Here is a 22,559-nt window from a genome sequence, read left to right as displayed (position 1 = left end):
ACTAAATGGTTTTAAACAGCATTCATTTAATCATCTAAACCTCATCACTTTTTAAAGGCTAATTGAAACAGCTTATACTTTTAAAAACCTCAACCTAACTAAGTTGTTTTAAATGCCTAAACCTAACTACACAACTTTAAATGACTAACCCTAACAAGTTCATTCATTCATTCATTCATTTTCCGAACCGCTTATTCCAATTCAGGGTCGCGGGGAAGCTGGAGCCTATCCCAGCCGGCTTTGGGCGACAGGCAGGGTACACCCTGGACAGCTCGCCAGTCCATCGCAGGGCCCCTAACAAGTTAATTGCGATAAACAAAACTAATAGAAATGTGATGTTTTAAACTCATATCTCAGTTTGATGTGTGACCAATGCGTTTTGTGTGTGTATAGATGTTTTTTGGACTTTATACTCAACTCCGTCTGTTAATAATATTTTGCCATCATGCTATATTCACATGCCTGGAAACAATAAGAGACATTTGAATACCAAAGAATAAATCATTAGTTTAGTTACTGAGTTTAGTTTAGTTTAGTTTAGTTACGTGAAATTTTTTGATAGACTTTTGTGAAACTGCATGGTACATCTTGTGATTTTCCCTGTAAACAGAATTTGTAAGGTAAATTAAGATTATATTTATTTGTATCATGCCAATTCACCACAGCCATCTCAAGACACACTTATTATAGGCAGGCCAGTGTAAACAATTTTATTGTAGTGTACTTACGACCCAAGAATATTTTAATTGTCATTAATAAATAACATTTTTCTAAATTCTATCAAAGTTCATATAAGCCAATTCTTTAAAAGTAATTGCCTAACCAAGTAAACCAATGAATTGCATCAAATCTGTTTGATGAATTAGAATAGCTATTTTACAGGTTATTTGAACATTGTACTGAAGACTGTGATGGAAATTAATATGTAAGAGGCTCAAATAGCATGTCTTAGAATCAGAAATTATGTTTTATTTATTATATTACTCTTTCTCCTCCTTTACCCCCAGTTCAGCTAGACCACTAACATGTTTGGTGAATGTAGCTAAATTAGTCTCATGCTTCATGTCTCAAGCAGCAATAAGGAGCAGCGAGTTCGTTCAGATTTGACCTTTTTCCACATATGGACACCTGACGTGTTATAAACCACCTTTGATGTAAAAAAAAATGTCTAAGTTCTCTTTCAAGATTAAATTAAACACTCCTGTCTCAAAAAAAGTTTCATTTATTACACCAAATGTAGAAAAACCAACATTTTACATCTTCAAAAATGTGTGCATAAAAAGCCATGTTGTCAAATAGCTTTTTTTTCTCTCATCACCCCCTTCTGCGTAGGAAGAAAAAAGTGGCCTATTTTCTGTCGGGTTAACACATGCAGACACACAGTCATGAATGGATCATATAGCTGGGGAATAATCCGTCTAAATCAGTGTGTCCTCTGCTCCTGTAGGTAGTCTTTATGCTCTACTAAGCGAGCTTATCTCTCCTCTTTCAGCTGTAAATCCATAGGTCTTAAAGGTGCTCATGCCACAGAGGCCCTCTGAGCCTTACCCCAGGAAGACTGGGGGTTTTTGTATTACCATGACCGGCACAGTATATAAAACTGGTGTAATGGAAGTGTTACACTATTGAAACATGAAAGATATACATCAGCAGTGTTTTGAAAAAGGTCAAAACAGTTTAGGTTACTGTAAATAGGAACATTTTTAACATTATTACAGTTCATTGCACTTGAAGATGACAATGTCTACTGCTGCTGGCTAACCCTCATTGACTTTTGGCCATCTAAGCAGCATATTAAGCACAAAGAAATGTTGATGTGGAAAACCTGGCTGGCAGCGATCATGAAATAGCCACCTGTGTTTCTTCACTGACATTGATCTTGGCTTTTTTTCTGCCCTCATTTAAAGCTGCGCTGACTTAACATTTTATTGGAATAATCAGGGCCTTCCTTTGAGGCCAGGCTTGTTCTTCGCTCTCATTCGGCGTTACCGTTATCCATTCTGCGGTTCCTCTTCGACTTGGCTTCACTAAACGATGGAGACAGAGACTCTGAAAAAGAGACTTTTCCAACATGCTTCCTGTAGGTTAATAGAGGCAGAGCACGAGGAGAAGAAATGATGAAGAGAAAAAGAGGAGAGGAATGACAAAGAGGGCTGAAATGGAAAGATCCAACTTCTCAAAGCACACCAATTACAGGAACATTCAGGAGCCAGTTTCTGCAGAAAACATTAGCAGCCATTCCCCAATCTCTTCCCCTCTCCTTTTCTGGCTCGCTGTGTCTCTTTGCTCTCTGTCCCTCCTCCTTTCTTTTTTCTATCTTTTCTATTTTTTCTATTTTATCTTATGATGCCAGTGGGATTACTCTTGGTGAGGTACTTCCTGCACTAAGTTTTCCTTTAGTGCACGAGTGCTCTCACAACTAGGGAGCTGTGAAGCAGAACTGGAGCATTAAAGGGCTGATTGTAGCTCACTTAGCTGCAGTAGAACTCGTTTTTTAGTCTACTACTTTTTTCTTCTTTTGCAGCCAAAATCAACATTTAACTAAATTGTTAAAAACCTTTATTTTTAGCAGAAGCTCAAGTTTCCATCAATGTTTTTATGCTTAATTTGAAGTTAGAATGAGCTAAATGTGAAAATACATGGTAGGAAAAAAAAAACTCCTCAATTTCTGAAATAAAAAAAATTAAGGAATAATCTCAGTGTAAAAAGCTGAAACAACTGAGCTTGCCACCATCTTCTGACAACTCTACAATCTGGTCCATTTCCTCTTAACCAGGTAATCACTTAGAATTATTGAACCAATCCTTCAGATACCCCTGTGTATGGGCTAACACCATGTTGCTAGCATTGTATGATGATGCGCTAGCTTTGCCTAACATTGTATCATGGTGCGCTAGCTTTAACTAGCATTGTATCATGGTGCGCTAGCTTTGCCTAACATTGTATCATGGTGCGCTAGCTTTAACTAGCATTGTATCATGGTGCGCTAGTATAACCTAGCATTGTATCATGATGCGCTAGCTTTAATTAGCATTGTATCATGATGCGCTAGCTTTGCTTAGCATTGTATCATGATGTGCTAGCTTTGCCTTGCATTGTATCATGGTGCGCTAGTTTTACCTAGCATTGTATCATGATGCGCTAGCTTTGCCTAGCATTGTATCATGATGCGCTAGTTTTACCTAGCATTGTATCATGATGAGTTAGCTTTACCTAGCATTGTATCATGATGCGTTAGCTTTACCTAGCATTGTATCATGGTATGCTAGCTTTGCTTAGCATTGTATCATGATGTGCTAGCTTTACCTAGCATTGTATCATGGTGCGCTAGTTTTACCTAGCATTGTATCATGATGCGCTAGCTTTGCCTAGCATTGTATCATGATGCGCTAGTTTTACCTAGCATTGTATCATGATGCGCTAGCTATACTTAGTATTGTATCATGATGCGCTAGCTTTGCCTAGCATTGTATCATGATGCGTTAGCTATACTTAGCATTGTATCATGATGCGCTAGTTTTACCTAGCATTGTATCATGATGCGCTAGCTTTACCAAGCATTGTATCATGGTGTGCTAGTTTTACCTAGCATTGTATCATGATGCGCTAGTTTTACCTAGCATTGTATCATGATGCGCTAGTTTTACCTAGCATTGTATCATGATGCGCTAGCTATACTTAGTATTGTATCATGATGCGCTAGCTTTGCCTAGCATTGTATCATGATGCGTTAGCTATACTTAGCATTGTATCATGATGCGCTAGCTTTGTCTAGCATTGTATCATGATGCGCTAGCTTTACCAAGCATTGTATCATGGTGTGCTAGTTTTACCTAGCATTGTATCATGATGTGCTAGTTTTACCTAGCATTGTATCATGATGCGCTAGCTATACTTAGCATTGTATCATTATGCGTTAGCTTTACCTAGCATTGTATCATGATGCGCTAGTTTTACCTAGCATTGTATCATGGTGCGCTAGTTTTACCTTGCATTGTATCATGATGCGTTAGCTTTACCTAGCATAGGTTGACCTGAACCTTATTCCTATTTATTTTCTTGAAAGTTCCAGTTTTGATCTGCTTGTTGTTGTTTTTTTATTTGTTTGTTTCCTTATATTTGTACTTAATTATCACAGAATCTCACAGTACCACACACTTTGTACCAGAACCCATCAAATGTAAGGTAGTTTTTTTTATTGTGTTTGTTTGGTTTTTTTGGTTGTTTTCTCCAGGCGGTTGGCAAACAACCTGGTAAACAGCTGCTGGTTAAAAACAAGATTGTCACATAAACTTTTAGATTTATGACAATACAATAATTATTTAAAAGAAAATTAAAATTCATTACCCACTCCTGTATTTGATATATGGTTCATGCTTTTTTATGAAAAACACTCTGGAGGCTTTGTTAAAAATTCACTGTAAAATTAGATGGAAACAGAGCAAACATCACAACATCTTGCTGTAGTATAAACTTTACTAGTCCATAAACTTTGCATAAAGGTGCATGTAGCATGCTATGACTTAGAGAGCTGGTTTGATTTAAGCCTAGAACATGTTTTTATGATCAGCTGGATATTTTCTAGTTTTAGGACCTACCAAAAGCAGGAGATCCACGTTCATGCTGTAGGTTTGAGGAGTGACTGGGAATAAAGCTTTCACCCAGACAATGACTAGCCTTACATTTCCATGAAAGGATACTCATTGTAAGCTTAAGTTTTGTTTCTATTTTCCACATTTTCAGTTATTGATTGACATAGATACCAATATTTTTTGCACCTTTTTCCACTTTTAGTTGAAGTATCTGTTGATCTAATACATTTAACCAACAACATCAGCTTTCTCAGTTGTTTTAAAGCTTCCTGAGATCTTTTGAGCCTCAACTTTCGCAATGATGGCCGATGCAGATGTAGCACTGTGTCTCCATGTCTCATAAAGTCACCAAAGGAAGGGCAGGAAGGAGTAAAGAGATGACAGAAAGCCCAGGGCATGCTGCGATTCTCTGATGGGTATTACTGTACTTTAAAGACAACACTGGACCAGCTGTGGGACCAATAGGAAAACAAAAAGAGTTTTTTTTGGACCGAAATGACCGGCATGCTTGTGTTATCTCTCAACTGGCCATGCTGGCTAAGCAGGTTTGCACATCTGGGAGTACCACATCTGTGGCAGCCACAGAGTCGGTGATTACCACTAATGACTTAATTTGTCACTTGGGAGGTGTAGTAACATAAGACGAGTTTTACTGAAGGCATTCAAGCTGTAAATGCCCACAAGAGTAAAGTTTTGAGCCAGTGAAGGACGAGAAAACGTGTCCCCTGTTTGTGATTTGTACAGAACTCGTTCAGGCGATGAGTCCAGCAGGATCGGCGTATTTTGAAGGGAAGCTAAAATAGGATCACGCGTTGGAAAGAAGCTTTTCTTTTGTTTAGAGGAACAGCGGAGAAACTATAGATCTTTGTCTGCAAATGCTTCATTTTTTTTCATTTGTCAGGGCAGAAACTGTATGTAGGTGTGGCAAGCCCACATCTGCAGGATTTTTCTTTTTTTTTTTTTTTCCAGGCTGCACAATTTGAAGCTAAAGCAAAATATACAGGTCCTTTCATCAAGACCTGCCATGGTGAAGAGAGAGAGAGAAGGAAAAGAGGTAGAGACAGAGAGATGACCATTAGTCTGTTCTTCTCCACTCTAATTTCACTCTAAGATAAGTGAAATCACATGTTGGCCGTCGTTCCAGGGGAAAATACAGAGTAGGAGAGGAGTAAAAAGAGAGGTTTTAGCATGAAGATCGGGGCAGAGCACAGAACTAATGCTAAATTAGTTTTGCAAAAGTAAAAACTCAAAAGCAAGCCATGCCATGTTTATTTCTCTGTTACATTTAAATGATGCTTTCCTGGCTGCATTTATGTCAAAACAACCAGTAAATCAGAAGTTTGAGGCAAGGCAAGTTTATTTGTATAGCACATTTCATGTACAAGACAATTCAAAGTGCTTTACATGAAACATTAAAAGCATTACAGAAAAAGAAGCATAAAAGAAAATCCAAATAACAAAAACACAATAAAACCATAAATTATATTAAAATAATTAAAAGCATCACTAATTAAAAGTTTAGTGTATGAAACTCTGAAGTGTGGTGCTTGGTATCAAGTTTTTCTGTCTCCAGCTGTTTCCTGACAATAACAAATAAGCAAAAAAGGTCTCTTTTTTTTCATGTAATTAAAATATTTGTGTCTTTGTTTGGTCCCGTGATGGACTGGCAACCTGTCCAGGGTGTACCTGCTTCCCGCCCAATGACTGGAAAAAATTCAGTAGTCTTCAATTGGTTGGCTTTAAATGTACTTTAAGTTGTGCTGCACTCCTGTTATCGTGTTGACTACTAACCTGCACTGATTTCATCTCTTTTCGTGAGTGTTGAAAGGTATAGTTTGTATTTGAGAGTCATTGTTATTTTTTTATTGCTTGCTACTAGGTCGTAAATGTTTCATTCTATAATGTGTAAATATGAATTGTGTGTTACCATAAATGTTTGTTTATTGCCACTGGCAATAATGATATATTGTAAAATGGTGTATGTTTTTTTGGTTGTTTTTACATTCTTTATTACCATGCATCCTGGATGATAGCAATAATAATAGTGTATTAGATTTCTATTGTGCTTTACTGCCCATGACAGTGACATTAAGGATGGATCCGTTGTTCATTCACACCTCATTCATACTAGGTGATAGTAATCTACATCTGGAGATTGTCCCAGTGGCCTCACCAACATTTACCCAAACTTTCCTATACATTCCTATGCCAGCAACATTCATAATATTTACTCTTTCAGTTTTGTTTTGCATTATACAAAAACTTTAAAGTTCAGTGTACAAAATGTAAATGTGTGTGTATGCTAACCTGTTAGCGATCCACTTTTTGGGAGTTCTGATCCGATACCAATATCAGAAATTTTAATATCTGCCAATACCAAACCTGTTTATGTGAACATTATTGTGACTATGGTTATTATTACTGTTACAACTGTGTAAGATTTCATTAGGTTGTAATAAATGACCCATCCTTTCTGAAGTTACCTCACCAATACAAATATAATAACATTACAGATCTAACTATTTCAACAGGCTTTATTGTGATTTGGCACATTTTAAATTTTGACACACTGTAAATGTGAAACAAAGATCTCGCTTTTAGTGTAACAAAAATGTCACATTTTAACATTCAAGGCATTTATTTCTTTGAAAACATGTCCAAAGCATGTCATCAAATACATCTGCGCTGTCTTGACTAGTGTGGTATCGGTACACTTTTATTAATACCAAGTACGATTACATACGCTTGGTATTGAGCCGATACCGATGGTAGTATTGGTGCATCCCCCTAGTCCAGGGGTGTCAAACTGCAATCCTGGAGGGCCGGTATCCTGCAGGTTTTTGTTGTCTACATGCTCCAACACACACCTGACCGACACTCAAACAGGTTGACAAGAAGCTGCTGGATCCATTGAATTGAATCAGCTGTGTTGGTGGAGGGAAACAACAAAAACCTGCCGGATTCCAGCCCTCGAGGACTGGATTCTGACACCCCTGCCCTAGTCTCTCCTCCAGGTACCTACTTCTGTTATACATCACTGTGTATAGCATTTCAGGCTAAAAGCATAACCTTAGATTCAGTAAACACTTATTTCTGACAAGTCGCCATTACAATTTATCTTTGAAGACATACTGTACTTCGGTAGCGACCAAATTAAAAGATGTAGGAAAAACAAACTGAAATTTTTATTCCCTCCAATATAAATCACATTATTTAGCGTGTTAAGATTCATATATAACAAGTACAATCAGATAAAACAATTGAGGGAACTTGCAGGTAAACCTACAGAAATCTAGAAAATAGTCATTTCCTGGCATTTTATTTCATTTTTCTCATTCTAATGGTTTCATGTAGTTGTTACTTCTTTTGTGCCCAAACAAATATTTCCTTTCTTTAATCCAACAAACATCACTTGCATTAGTGATCCTAGAATTCCTCCTTAGGACTGAGGCTTTACATGTGTGGATGAACATGTCCTAGACTGCTGATGAAACCTGAGCAATCAGATCTGAAAGGGTCCTTAGTGTGTCCTGAGTGCATCCACGTCTGTATCTAGTGCTGTCCGCTTGTGACCAGATAACTCAAGTTAATAAATGCAGGGTCGTTTTTGTGGTTTGTCTGTTTTTAGACTGTTATCCTTTAGCCTGAAGCAGTGGAGAGACGTATGGAAAGAAAGGGTTAATAATAATCTATCATGAGAGGCATTGTACCTTTGAAAGCAGTTCTGAACAGGTACTTATAAAGTCTAAGTCTTTGAAACATGCTGAAGCCATTACTCATAGCTAAAGGAAACTTTTCATACAGTTGTCGTTTTCTCAGCCAACTGGGGGACTTCAAACCAGTAATCAGCCTTTAATATTGTCTGCCTTGGACCCGTCGCTGCAGTCTGTCTGCTGTCAGTTCATCCTCAGCTGTAAAAGTGCCATCTAACAGAAACCTCCATTGATCTCCTGACTTCCTCGCTGCAGTAACACAACCCTGCAGCTCATTCTACCTGACATCCCCAGCCAGTGCCCATTACAACCCCCCCTTCTTCTTCTTGCAGCCCCTTTTGTTGACTGGCCTCCTCTTGGATGGCAGCCAACAACACAGACAGTGTGAGTGATCTACGTGAGTGGCATTTAGCTTCCCCTCCTTTAACCTTCTTCATCACTCACTCAGTCTAACCTTCCTTGAGTTTACAGCGCCGACGGCCCTGTAATCCACAGTGGGGTATAATCCAGTCCCTGGTGCCAGTGGTAATGCAGGCTTAATTTCATTATAATGTTTAATGGGCATAGCAACAGACTGGGTTACATGTCTGTAATGTTGTGTGGGTCCCGCATTGGGGATGGTTCCCAGAGGCTTTCACAGTCTTAAACAATTACTTTTCCTCTTTTTCTTTAGAGCCAGTTCTCCCAGCCGTCTGCGGACTTCAATTTAGACCTTTTTGTCTGGTTTGTTGGTTAGTCAACAACATTGATGGATCCTCATTAAACTGCCGTTCTGTTCATCAGCAGCCTGACTTGTGTTTTTGTCTTTTAGTACAAGGTCTTCACAACTTGTAGTTGGATTGGCATAAAATTTGGGGCAAACATTCATGGTTTCCACGGGCGACTTTTCATTCGGCCCTTTTGGAAGGGCAGATTTTGTCCAGTGTTTAATTTTTATGACCATCTTCCAACAAAACTGATGACATTTCCATCTGTCTTGGCTGTACTTCAGCACATTTTAACCACAGAAACCTTTTCCAAGAACAAGGATCTTTCAGGTGATCCTTCCCTCAACTCCCTCCACTTCAACTGCCAGAACCAAGGTGAACTAAACCGGGTCCTGCGCGTGATAACATAGCCGCAAAGATACATTTTACTTTTGAGATGACTCAGATGTTTCGGGAGGGACTTGAAGCTCTTAACATTTCTTATCGAGTATTCCCAACATTGTTTTTCCTTCTGTCTCAACTATCTAAGGTCTAATATCCACAATAGTTTAGCTAAGGACACAAAGCTAGCACTATGAGCTAAGGTGGTTAAGTGAGCTCCAGGTTGAAGGAGGACAGAGATCAGTGAATCAAAGTAGATCAACTTTAATCTGATTATTTCACAACAGTTACACTTCAAAGCACAAAAATGCCTACAAACAGATCTTTAATAGTGTGTTAAATCACATGTTTAATCGCGATACGATTGATTCAATGAATAACGATTTGATTAATTTCAGAGAAAGCAACTGAAGCACACTTACTTGTTGGTGGTACTGCTTGGTTTCTTGCTGTGGGATAATCCTAGTGAGGAGCGACTTATCAGTCCTCTACAACCTGATCCACCCTGTACCGTATTAGTTCGAGGAAAAGACGCATGGCCAAAATAATCATTTAGTTCCTTTGTAAAGTCTTGGACTAGATAAGTTCCTTCTAATGTTACTTGAAACCCAACACACCCAATATCTAACATACTAATACCCCCATTTTGTAAAGCTAATTCTGCATGTAGCTCTAAGCATCGCTAAGATTCGTGATTAAATGTTTTATACTGTACTTTCAACAAGAAGTTAAATAAACACAAGTTTGTTTCTTTTATTGAACAGTTTGAAATGAGGTTGTAGAATATGGCTGAAATTTAATTATATTATTTTCTAAATTGACCAATCTTAATCTTGATCACAGCACACAGTTTATATTTACCTCCGCCAAGGAGGTTATGTTTTTAACAGCATTTATCCATTTGTCTGTTTGTTCATTCATTCATTCATTATCTGAACCGCTTAATCCAATTCAGGGTCGCGGGGAAGCTGGGGCCTATCCCAGCTGGCTTTGTGCGACAGGCAGGGTACACCCTGGACAGCTCGCCAGTCCATCGCAGGGCCACACACAGAGACAAACAACCACTCACGCACTCCTATGGGCAATTTAGAGTAACCAATTAACCTATCATGCATGTCTTTGGATGGTGGGAGGAAGCCGGAGAACCCGGAGAGAACCCACGCATACACGGGGAGAACATGCAAACTCCACACAGAAAGGCCACTGACCAAATCCCTCCCCAGCCAAGGAACAAACCAGTGACCTTCTTGCTGTGAGGCCACAGTGCTAACCACTGTGCCACCATGCAGCCTGTTTGTCTGTTTGTGTTCAAGATAACTCATAAAGTTACTGAGGGATTCTCAGGAGTTTTTGAACATGTGAAAAACTGATTTAATTTTGGTGGTGATCCGGATCACCATTTGGATCCAGGAACTTTTTAAAGGCCTTGGCGGAGGTTTGCAGTCTCTGAGTGCTTTTCTAGTTGCTGTTACTTTCAAAAGGTATACTAATAATAACCACAGTGTAAAACAAAAATAGTAAAAGCAGCACCTTGTAACTTGTTTATCTTAAAAATCTATGTTGCTGACTTGAATTCTTTGTACGTTGACGTGTAGTATTCACATTCCTGTAGTCATCATTGTCCGGTAGCGTTCTGAGGCTAAGAAAAGTTAGGCATCACTTAGAAGCAGCTTTATAATACAAGCCAGGAGGTGGATATCAACACATGCCAATCTGAACGTGCACTATGGCTGATTAATCAAAGTAACACGATAGGACATTATCAGTAAAGGAAGATAGAGAGAAAGGGACAGAGCCAAAGATAAGACAAGACTCTCAGAAAGACTTTAATTGATTGAAAGAGCTCAAAGAAGAAACAGGATGCAAGATGGAGGCTGAATTAGCTATCTCTAGGTGACGCCTCAGAAATTTGCCACAGCTCAGTGTTACTGCATTAAACTTAGAATTTAATGTTGTTTACTTGGTCTCTATTGCTATGAGATGTTGATTTTCTTTTTAAACAGCAAGACCTGATGCACAAAGTCACATCCGCCTGTTTTTATCATGTTTTCTGATAAGTTGCCGTGGTGATGCCTTTTCTGGTTATTTAGCAAATTAGTCCTTGTGTGAATGTTCACCAAAAAGTTTGATTGTAGTATTAATCTGTTTTTCACAATTAAACCAAATTTAAACCCCTTCTGTATCAGTGAAAAAGCGGGTCTTTTTTTAGTCAACTTTTTCAACAATTTTGGAATCAAACCTGAGGTTGGTTTTTGTCTTGGTTCAGCTTTGGTGGCTCTCTTCAGTTATTCCAAATCTCTTCTGTGTTTCTGCTTAGTTTCCTTCCTCAGTACCCTGGCAAGTTATTGTATTTCAGTTGAGTAATTGGGTTTTCTTGGTGGTTAGTGACCAGTTCAGAGGTACACAACTAGTGGACTGGAGTGTTAAGAAAGCTGGCTTTGTCTTAACCATAGACTGTACATAAAAAAAATGGACGGAGCCTCTGTGACGTCACCCGTAAGAGCTGAACTGAAGCTCATTGGGCGGTTCCTACCATCATCATCTCTGCAGCGTCATTTCTGTCGTCTCTCAAGGAAAATACAAAAATGAGAACAGAGTTGGAGCTGAGAGGGAGGCTGTGAGCGGGTCATGGATGATTGACATCGAGTTAAATAAGAGCTAATTGAGCTAACCTGGAACTATCAGGGGCTAACCAGCTAACGGAGGTAAGCGTGCTAAAGATAAGTCACGTTGTTAATAACCGCGGTTGTTCTACGTTCTTCTTACTTGAAGCGGGAGATTGGTTACCTGTCAATCAAAAGGACACGCCCCTAAAAATGGCGTGAATGGTCATGAAGGTAAACCTGACCTATTAAAGCTAAAATGGATTTTTGAACCAGGCTGTAAACATGTTTATTTCTGCTGTGAAGTTGGTCTTTTTAACATGGGAGTCTATGGGGATTTGCTCTGTTTTGCAGCCCCTAGGGGATGGAGGGGGAACTGCAGTTTTTGGCACTTCCGCATAGGCTTCACTTTTAACCGCCGGAGGTTGCCTCTTGGTCTTAGCATGTCTCAAGCTTAATCACAATAGAATTTTAAGAGCTTTTTACAGAGTTTTCAGGGGCTAAATGACCTAACTTTGTATATGTAGATTTAAAAGAAGCTTTTCATGAGCTCCTGAGACCCTAAATTTTTCAGATGTCGCTTTCTGCAAGAACCTCCACATTTACTTTGGAGAAACATCTCATGTAAGTGACTAAACCCTGTTTACAGCTTCAGATGATGCATTGCATCATGCACCATGATCATAACGTTAACTGTCTTATCCTCCTACACATACATCTCAGATTCATATATGCAGGGATGAATCTCACACACACAAACTATATATGTTTGTGTGCGTGAAATGGGGGGGAAAAAAAAAAAAAACATATAAAAATGACATGATGGATGTCAGAAAATGTGTTACATTTATGCTTCTGGTTCTATTTACCGCCGGACATCAGGGCTGATGATGACAGATGATGTAAGATGGAGTTACACAAAAAAAAGCAAAACTAAAGGAAAGTGAAAGGCTCCTGGTGTGTCAAAGCCATCCACTTCTCATTCTTTCCCCTGATCAGATCCCATCTTCCTTCTTTCCACAACTCCATCCATCCATCCTCTCACACCTCCCTCATTTCCTCTCCTCTCCTCCCTCCACTGGCCCCCAAAGTCCCCTTTTCTCCACTTTTCTTCACCCCACCCACCCTGTGTTTCGTCTGTTTTTTCTTTTTCCCCCTCTCCTTTTTTTTCATTTGCAATTACAGTAATATGTAACATCAGGCGTGGTGAAATTTAGGGCTTTACCTTACATAACCCCGGGATTTAGCTGCAGGGTTTTAAGGCTTCTCTGAGCCGCTGAGCTGGGGGCAATCGGGCCTCTTTAAAATATTTTTCAAATGGCTGAAATCCCCAAAGGGCCAATGAGCATGTAGGGATAGGAAGGCTTTGAGGGCCTTGATATAGCACAAGCTTCATTATTTTGTATTACCATGGAGCCTGATCCATTTAAAATACAGCCTTCTCTTTTCTGTTGTGCAGCAGTGTTGGCGGTGGGTAAATAGACGTGGATCAATACACATTATGCACACAAAGCCGCTGACATCACACACACACACACACACACACACACTTAGAAGTTCTCAATATTCGCTTTTCTGCTACACAAAGTCTTCATAGTCTCTATAATATGTGCAAATGTCATTTTATTTTGTCTTTCCATGCACACATATACTGAGTTATTCCCCCTAAAGAGGGCAGAGGGCAGTTAAGTGTTGGGTTACAAGTCTGTGCATGTGTGCACGCTGATTTGAGTTGTGTATTTTGGTTACGCAGAGCTCTTGGCACACGGGAGAAGTTTTTTTATGCGTTAAATTTAATTTGATATGACTTTATATTAAACTGTAAAAAAGGGGGGTAGAAGGAGGGGTTCAGGTTTGGCCACGGATCACCACGCCAACCAAAGCCTGATTTTATTCCTCCTCGAGGCAGGCCAAACGGACAGGCCGTAAATTTGAAATAATGAACTGCCTGGCCTGACTTGATTCGAACAGGGAGGGGAAAGTGGATTGCAGAGAAGGAGCTGGGTACGAGAAAGTAGAGAAAAATAACCTTGACAGATAGCGGAGTGAACAAAAGCAGATGAGGATGTCAGCTGAGGACAAAGCTTTGCACGGGAAGCAGCGGAGGAGCATATGTTAGACCGTGGCTTTAATACGCTGAGATATGCTCCGAGTTATGTGGTGTGTTGTGTTACTTTCCATAGAAAAGCCGCCGTCTTCAGCTTCTTAGGGCAAAATTTTAATTTCTCCCTGGCGCAGGTCCTGAGCCAAGGGAGTGGGGTGGGGGTTAAGATGTAAAGCCGCTGGGATTAGGCCCCATATGAGGGGAAGACATAGGGGATGAGGCCGGGTTGAACACCCCCCCCCCTCCTCTCCCCCTGCAGGGACTGCAGAGATCCAGGCCGACCGGGTTGCTGGTCACTTCTCAGACTGTCAACAAGAGACTCAGAATGTCGTTTGAGCGCACACGCAAGGGAGGGATGAGGAAGGGATGAGGGGAAGATGAGTTGGAGATTAAAGTGGAGGCTGATGATGTTTCAGTAAATTATGGGAATGCTCTTAAGTCGGGGAGAATTAGCAGAAGAAGGAAGTCGAAGTTCACAGAAATGTTCTGGTTTTTTTTGCTTTTCTCTTCGTCAACCTTTCGCTCTACGCAGTCGCTGGCTCGGGCCGAGACCTCCCTCCTGCTATTTTTCGATCCGTTTTACTGGTCTCCCAGTGACTTAACGGGCTTTTATAACCCGGCTGCAGCTGCAAAAGAGAGCACGGTGGAAAGGGGTAGTTAGAGAGGGAGGAAAAGAGGAAGGGAGCGGGAATTGAATCATGAAATGAGGACCATATTTCCATACCATGCTTAAAATGTGGACTTTCCATTTATATTATTAGGGTTCTCTCTCTCCTTCACCCTCTCTGACATTGAAATGCTCGGTACAGCTGTTCGTCAGTAGTTGTCTGTTTGTTTGTCTCTGCCCCCCCCCCCGTCCCGTCCCCCCGTTTGCCGCCTCCCCCTTCTCAGCCTTTAGCTCATGTAAACTTTGTTTTTCGTCATGCTTTTTCCACTTCAGGGCGTCTCTGCTTTTGATTAAAGTCAGAAAAAAGCAGCAGATCTGACTCTTGCTCGCTCTTAACTGTAACTAACGGAGACGCCATTTCATTTTTTTCTCTCTTCCTTCGTCTTCATCCCCCTGTTTTATACTCTCCTCATCTCCGTAGCAGTTTGTTTAGGCCACGCGGCTTTGAGAAAACTTCACTTTAGCTGTTTGTTGAGCTTTCCGGCAAGAGCATCTTGAACTGATATGGGTCCCTCCAGTGTTATGACCACTACAAAGCCAATCTTTCTCCGCCGTGATGATATTGCAGGCCGGATCATAAACCCCTACCTAAATCCTGCAACCCTAACTCCTGACTCCATCGCAACAGAACCAGCAGCTTCACGCTCATCCTGTTCCTCCAGATTTCTGCCACAGTCTGTTCCCAATCTTTTGCCTCTGACCTCAGCATCCTTAGAGCTTTCCCTCTCTTTCCCACTCCTGCTGCTGCCTCAGCCAGACATGTTGTTGCAGCAGAGTGGGCCGCAAGCATCTGTTTACAGTTCTCCTTCTGCAGTGTGAGATAATGATGGCCAGATACAGCCCACAGTTAAATAAACACATTGCCACCTCCCTCCTGCAGGCCCGAGTTCGTGCACAGTCTCACTGCGGAGGGTCTAAAAGCAGTTCCAAACCTAAAAGGAAGGATCTCGGCTCGTGTTACCTTTAACGGTCTTAAATGTTACTTTGATTTTTTAATTGGATGAGTGCAAGTCTGCAAAGAAAAGCAGAACTCATGCAGGAAGATGGCAAATGACCTCAAGTTGCACTGTGTGATCCACTTTAAACATCAAGTGTGGAGTATAGTGCATAGAAAACAAGCGGAACAAGGTTTGTATGGAGAAGAAGATGCTTTAACTTGCCTCAGATACCAGATGGACGGGAGATTAAGGCATCCACTTTGGGTCAAGAAAGTTAACAGGAAACTAAAACAAATTGCATTCTGACTTCTTTCCAATAATTGTTTCATCAAGTCATTCTCCCAAGACTGTAAAACACTCCAGAAAACGCAGGATGCACACTTTTTTTGCCAGTCAGCTTGGGTCTTTTAGTTGAAAGTGCAGTTTAAAGAACCCAGATAGGTGGAGATCTGACATAATGTGCTAATTTTTACCAGATACAGTAGATGCAATACAGGATGAGGCGAGGCCCGGGCGCTGTTTTTCTGTTTGCTTTCTCACATGCTGTTTAGCATCACTGTGCTATTACAAAGAAGTACCTCTTGCAGGTGGAAACTGTGCATTGTTTAAAAAGTTATGGTTGTGAAACTTACCAATAAATACATGGAAGCAAGATTGTGACGACAAGACGGATGGTCAAAGCATCTCACCATTATAAGTAAGGATTAAACCACGAGGATCCGTGCATTACATGGTTATAATGTACGGCGCAGCATCTAGAACACCACGACACGCAGTGCATCATAACCAGGTAATGCAGTTGTTTAATCCGCTTATATTAAATTCAATTCAATTCAACTTTATTTGTATAGCGCCACTTCACAACAATGTTGTCACACGAATCAACATACACATCATTTCAAGCCAATTCATGCATATCCTATAATAGAAACCAACTGATTGCATCGAGTCATGACTTCGATCCAATCCCTCATCCTGAGCTGCACGCGGCGACAGTGGGAAGGAAAAAACTCCCCTTTAACAGGAAGAAAACCTCCATGTTCCCACACAGTAAATCTTTATAACATATTTTTGTTTCTTTTTTTTACAACACTTACTAAATATGCTAAAGTATAATAACTATGTCATGTCGGCCTCGATGTACTTTTTATGCTAAAACAACTGCTGTCAAGTTACATTGTGTTTCTCACAGTCACCTGTTAGAAAAACAGCTTCTCTGAATCAGCTGATTAGCACATTGCTACGGTGACGCCCCGTAACAGAGGGGTGTTACAGTAAACTACGTGTGCATTTATACGAAAATGATGCACACCAATTGTCATTAAAAAATTTTCTGACTATGGTATAAGATGAACAAATCCTTTATTTTAGACATGTTGTACAATAACAAAAATGAAATCACTGAAACAGGAAAGTAAAACCAAACCAAAAGTAAGACATGATAAACAGCCAGTCCTCAGTTTACGAACAAGTTTGGTTCCTACCACTGCGACGTAACCCGAAATTCTGTGTAAGTTGGATTTTTATCCTCAAATACCCCATATTGCACCCTTGATCACTAAATAACTATCTAATTATACATCATATTAATAGAAAAACAGTGCAGGTAATTAAGGCACACTGATGCATCGTCTCAGCCTCTGTGTCACGCGTCGTAAGATAACTTCAAAACATGCAAATTTTTTTAAATTTACATTTATATAACAGTTTATTTAACGTAAAGTTAAAAACCGCATAACTCAAGGACCGCCTGTAGTCATAATGTATAACATACTCAAAAAGGAGTAGTGCAGTTATTTACTCCTACACCTTCCTCAGTATCAATAAACAATCATTACTAAAACTTTGTTTTGATAAGTCCCAAATTGTATTTATAATTGGATATTTATTCCTGTTCTAATAAGCCTGCCAACAACCAAAATCTGTACATATTTATAAATGCATGATTACATACATGCATGCATGCAAAAAAAAGCACATACATGTGATATATAAGTATATAGATACACATTTACAGAATCATATACATAACCTGGGTTTGCAGAGGACGTTCGACTGGTGGTTTAAGGTGGGAAGATGTGGGATGAGAGGTCTGGTCGGTGTTTTCCAGTCTTAATAAAAGAGCTACTGAAGCTAAGACTGCTGAAGAGATTCATTCTGCTTCTATGTGTGTGTGTGTGTGTTTTTTTTAAGGTTTTACTTGTACAGAGCAAGTTCACAACAAATATAAATCCAGTAAATTCACAGAAATGTACTTCCGTCAAATGAAATGTAATTCATATATGTCTATTTAATTTTAATTGCGTCCATATAAAGTCATTTATTGACAAGTAGCCTATGGGAGTCCATGCGAGTGTGTATGTGGGGGCGGTAGGGATGGAAATGTTGAAAAAAACTCGGGATATCGCAGTTAGCTGCATTTGTGGCTGCATAGCTGGAGTGTTGACCCTAAAAGCACCGTCATGGACACATGAGCGTCAGAGTTGAATCAGGAAGCAATGAAAGAGCTAAATGTTCAGAAAACCGTATATGTTGCTCAGTAAACATGAAATCCTCTGATGAGCAGGTTACAGACAGTTTGTACACAGATCTTTTTGCTTTGGTAAGTTTATAAAAGTTTAGTTTAGGTTGTGTTTTGTTGACAGCATTGTGCAACATTTCAGATTCCACCGTTAGCATTAGCATCAGCATTCCTCCATGATATCCCGACCATATGCAGCAGCCAAACAGCAGCTACAACGACAGTTTAGTTAGAGTATCTACTGAAATACCAGTGTTTGCACTTCTGTTTCATTCTCTTTTACTTCCCTGCAGTTTTCTGTTCAGTTATTTAAACCAGAACGGAGAGAGTCCAAATGCTCTTATGAAGCAGGTGGTCCAGCGTGTACCACATGTAGGGGGTCATTTTACTGATGGAGCACAGTTTTACACAGGCTTTTTCAGTCTTCATTAGTTTTATCAGTACTTTGATGTGCACATATATGTCTTGTATGTTAACAGTCATTAAAAATTAAAGAGCAGTGACACTTTTTTTTCTTTTTTTACTTCCATAGGCATGTATATATAATCTGTATTTTTATCTTAATTGGCTTTTTGTTTGTTATATTTAAAGATATAATACATTAAAGGTGGAGTATGTAAGATTTTCAATATTTTCAAAATAAATTAAAAAAAAAAAAAAAACTACAATCATAATTAGATAGTTTTTTGAACATGTAGGTTCCAGTCTGTCCATATTTGTTGCGTTATTAAATTACAAGTTTAATTAATGACAAATGACAAAAAGCACTTTTTTTACTGGTAGGAAAACATTTAAGAAGCGTCTTTGTCATTAATTAAACTTGTAATTTAATAACGCATCAAATATGGACAGAATGGAACCTACATGTTTAAACAAACTATCCAATAATGATTGTAGTTATTTTTTTAATTAATTTATTTTGAAAATATTGAAAATCTTACATACTCCACCTTTAACAACTTTGCTGTTTATCATTGATAACAATGATATACCATAGTTATTTATTACAATATATGCAGTTTTATAATGTATTTATTTATTCTTCAGTGAGCTGCAGTGTATTGGGTGAGTAACTAACTTTAGGATCTAAAGTAGATCCTTTGCAACTATCCCATCCACACATGCAGCCTTTAATAGTAGTAATAGTGGAGGGCTTCCAGTGTAAAGCCTAGTGTAGAAGTAGCTCAGGCCAAAGGAGGAATAATGTTTTTTTTTAGTTCAAACAGGATTTTTATGAAGGTTTTTGCAGTACAGCTTCTATGTTTACCATTTTCCTATTGAAATGATGTCATTTACAGATTTAAGCACCAGGTGAAGATCAGACCTCGCGTCTCGGCCAAGACTTTACAGTCAACTTCTTTCTCTTCATAAAGAACATCTGTCCTCCATGTTATTCAGCTTAAATTATTTCTTAAATCACTTTCTTTATTTCTTCATATTTTCTTCATATGGACAGTAACTCCCCAGGATGTTCCTGCGGTTGGCTTGTTTGAGTAAGCTGAACATGTGTATGTGTCTCATGTAAAGACGCCGTGTCTCAGTGTTTTCTGTGTGAGGCGTGGTGACAGCTGAGATGGAGACCCAAACACAGATCAGGCTCTGGGGAGCCGGTTTGTTGTGGACGACCAGGGCCGGCTGTCACACGCTAATCCAGAAGAACACACAGGCGTTTGTGCTTGCTTGCTGTGTGTAAAATACACACTCGCCGTCATGCGTCGAGGCAGGAACGGTTGAAACGAGCACCAACGCAGACGCTCACACTCGCTGTCCCCCGGCCGTGATGTTTTAACATGTTGCTGCACCTGCTTCTCACCTGAATCCACTCAGAGATCCCACAGGGGGCCCTCGGGCTCCTCGGGGGCGTCAGGAGAACCCCCTCACACACTCTCTCACACAGTGGAAAACATCACATCATCATCTAAACCAGCTCCTATTCTCATTTCAGCTGTCCCACCTCCTCCTCCTCATCTCTCCTGTCATCCCTCCCTCCCTCCTCCCCACCTTTTTTTTAAAAACTTTTCTCTGTCTGCCCCCCCGTCTCACTCTGTTTTTCATAAACTTCTGGCTGAGGCCGAGCCAGCAATCCCAGAGGCGTAGTGTGAAACGCTAGACATTTCTGAGCTAGAGCCAAACAGATGCAGGCTCATCTGGCCTGCCCCTCAACATCAACATCCTCTCCGTTTAATACCGCCGGCCAGCCACCGCACTGACATTTCATCCCTTTTACTGAGGCAGAAGATGTCGACAGCAGATCCACTTAAAATAAAGGCGTTAAACGTCTCATAATCACTTTCACACCACAGACAGATTGAAATATCCGAAGCGATTACAGACAGATTTGTTTCTGCAAAAATGAGCTCTTATATTAATTAAAAATACGCTTGAAGAAAATTCAGACTGTAATGAAGTAAAACTACTCTAATGCCGTTGAAATATGTACTTTGTCTAATTTTATACAATATTTACCACAAAAGGTTTGCGGTTTACTTTAGTCTGTACTCTGGAATAATTGATGATTTATTGCAGTAGAAAGAGATAAAGCAGATACAGATTAGTGGCTAGGCTAATTCTCTTCCTTTTTGGGACTTTTTCTTGTTTGTTTTGCAGTTTTTATTTTTATTTATTTTACATTATTGAAAGTTCAGCACTTGTGTGAACACTGACAGCTAGTTTTGGCACTTTTTTTTTTTTTTTTTTTTTAAACTTTATTGAAACATAAGTATTACAGCAGCCTTTCGCCCAAAGACTGCTGGGATAGGCTCCAGCTTCCCCGCGACCCTTCATTGGATTAAGCAGTTAAGATGATGAATGAATGAATGAAGTAATACAGCAGTAGGACTGGGTGATTAATCAGATTTTAATCTTAATTACGATCTGGGTTTTCAACGATCATAAAAATAAAAGGGTGTGATTATTTTTCTCTCTGCAGTTTCCTCTCCTGCTGTCTTCAGCTGCTAATCGAGCGTCTCTGGCATTGCAGCGCTGTGCTGTAAACTCCTCCCACAGCCGCTTTGCTTTCATTCAGACACTGTTGCCAACTTGGAGACTTTCTCGCTAAATCTGGAGACTTTTTTTGTTAAAAGCGACAAATCTAGCAACTTTTACTGGAGTTATTAGAGACTTTTCTGGTGTTTTGGCGACTGACTTGAAGGCACATATTGTTCTGCAGTTACTGTAAGGAAGGAGCAGCGGGAGCCTCTCCCGTCCTAAAGCACTCCCAGGCGGCCAGTCTCAGTCGGCTCCGGCTGCAGGTCGATGTAGAATAACTGCAGTAGGTTGTGGAAGTTCACCTAAACATAGTTTATACCATTGATGTGACAACTGGCTGCATTACTTTCATATAGGCTACATAGTACGGAGAGTTAAATCACTGTAACAGGGCGTTACCATAGCAACGCGTTAACCAGCTGGTTCAGATCAGCTGTCTTTTAACAGGTGAATGAGAGAAACGCGCTGCAGCCTGACAGCGGTTGTTTGGCATGAAACTTACATCGAGACCAACATAAAATAGTTCCTATATAAGCGGTAAAAGCGGATTAAACAACTCGGAACCGTGCATTAGACGGTTATAATGCACGACACGGAGTCAAGAACACCACGACGCGCAGCGTTGTTTATAAATACTGGATAATTGTGTTAAATAATCGAGATCTTAATTTCAGTCAAAATAATTGTGGTTATAATTTTTGTCAGAATCGAGCAGCCCCAGCAGTTAGATGAAGCATCTATCCACTGATGACGTCATATTGGGGTCACTATCTTTCTGGCGGCTGTTCAGAATCGACTTTTCAGGCTTCAAACCAACTTTTTTTCAGTCTGAAATTTCCAAACGTTAAAAATTGTTTGCGAACTCGTACTTTGGCTGCCCGGCCAGTTTGAAAAGGCCATTTCAAAGAAAAGTTCATTAGACAAGAGAAACTAAACAAAATAATTATTCTGAACGTAAGGATTGCTAATAACACAGAAGTGTTTTCTGAACTCCTCACTAATACCAACAACCACTGAAACATAAAAGACACATGGAAGTATGTGGGGGGGGGGGGCGACATATGATGACGTTTGAAACCAGCGTTACCATTTACGTACATAAGGGAGAATAAATGGACCTAGAAAGACCTAAAAAGAATTTAATAACAACAATCAGACAGTGATTAGATGTATTAAGTGCTTTTCAGGGAACTCATAGTACTTTATATCAAATCCATTACGGACTGGTGGTAAATGTAACGTTCAGATCAAGCCATCAGACTGAGCCATTTATTAGTGGTGGTCATAAGATGGCGCAGAGGTTTTACATCATCACGTTGGTGTGGTCGCAAGAGGAATGCATGCA

At 39.9% G+C, this 22,559-nt stretch overlaps 1 protein-coding gene across 8 annotated transcripts in view; it reads left to right on the top strand.

Moving 5' to 3' along the window:
- The window catches only part of nfixb (nuclear factor I/Xb), a 194,454-nt gene that overhangs the window by 98,358 nt on the left and 73,537 nt on the right, over positions 1 to 22,559 (top strand). The gene's annotated exons all lie outside the window — the stretch shown is intronic.

The sequence above is a fragment of the Telmatherina bonti genome (genome assembly GCF_933228915.1).
Source record: "Telmatherina bonti genome assembly, chromosome: 14".
In the NCBI taxonomy this organism is placed as follows: Eukaryota; Metazoa; Chordata; class Actinopteri; order Atheriniformes; family Telmatherinidae; genus Telmatherina; species Telmatherina bonti.
Note: the sequence above shows the minus strand (reverse complement) of the source record. Positions and strands in the feature narration are given on the sequence as shown.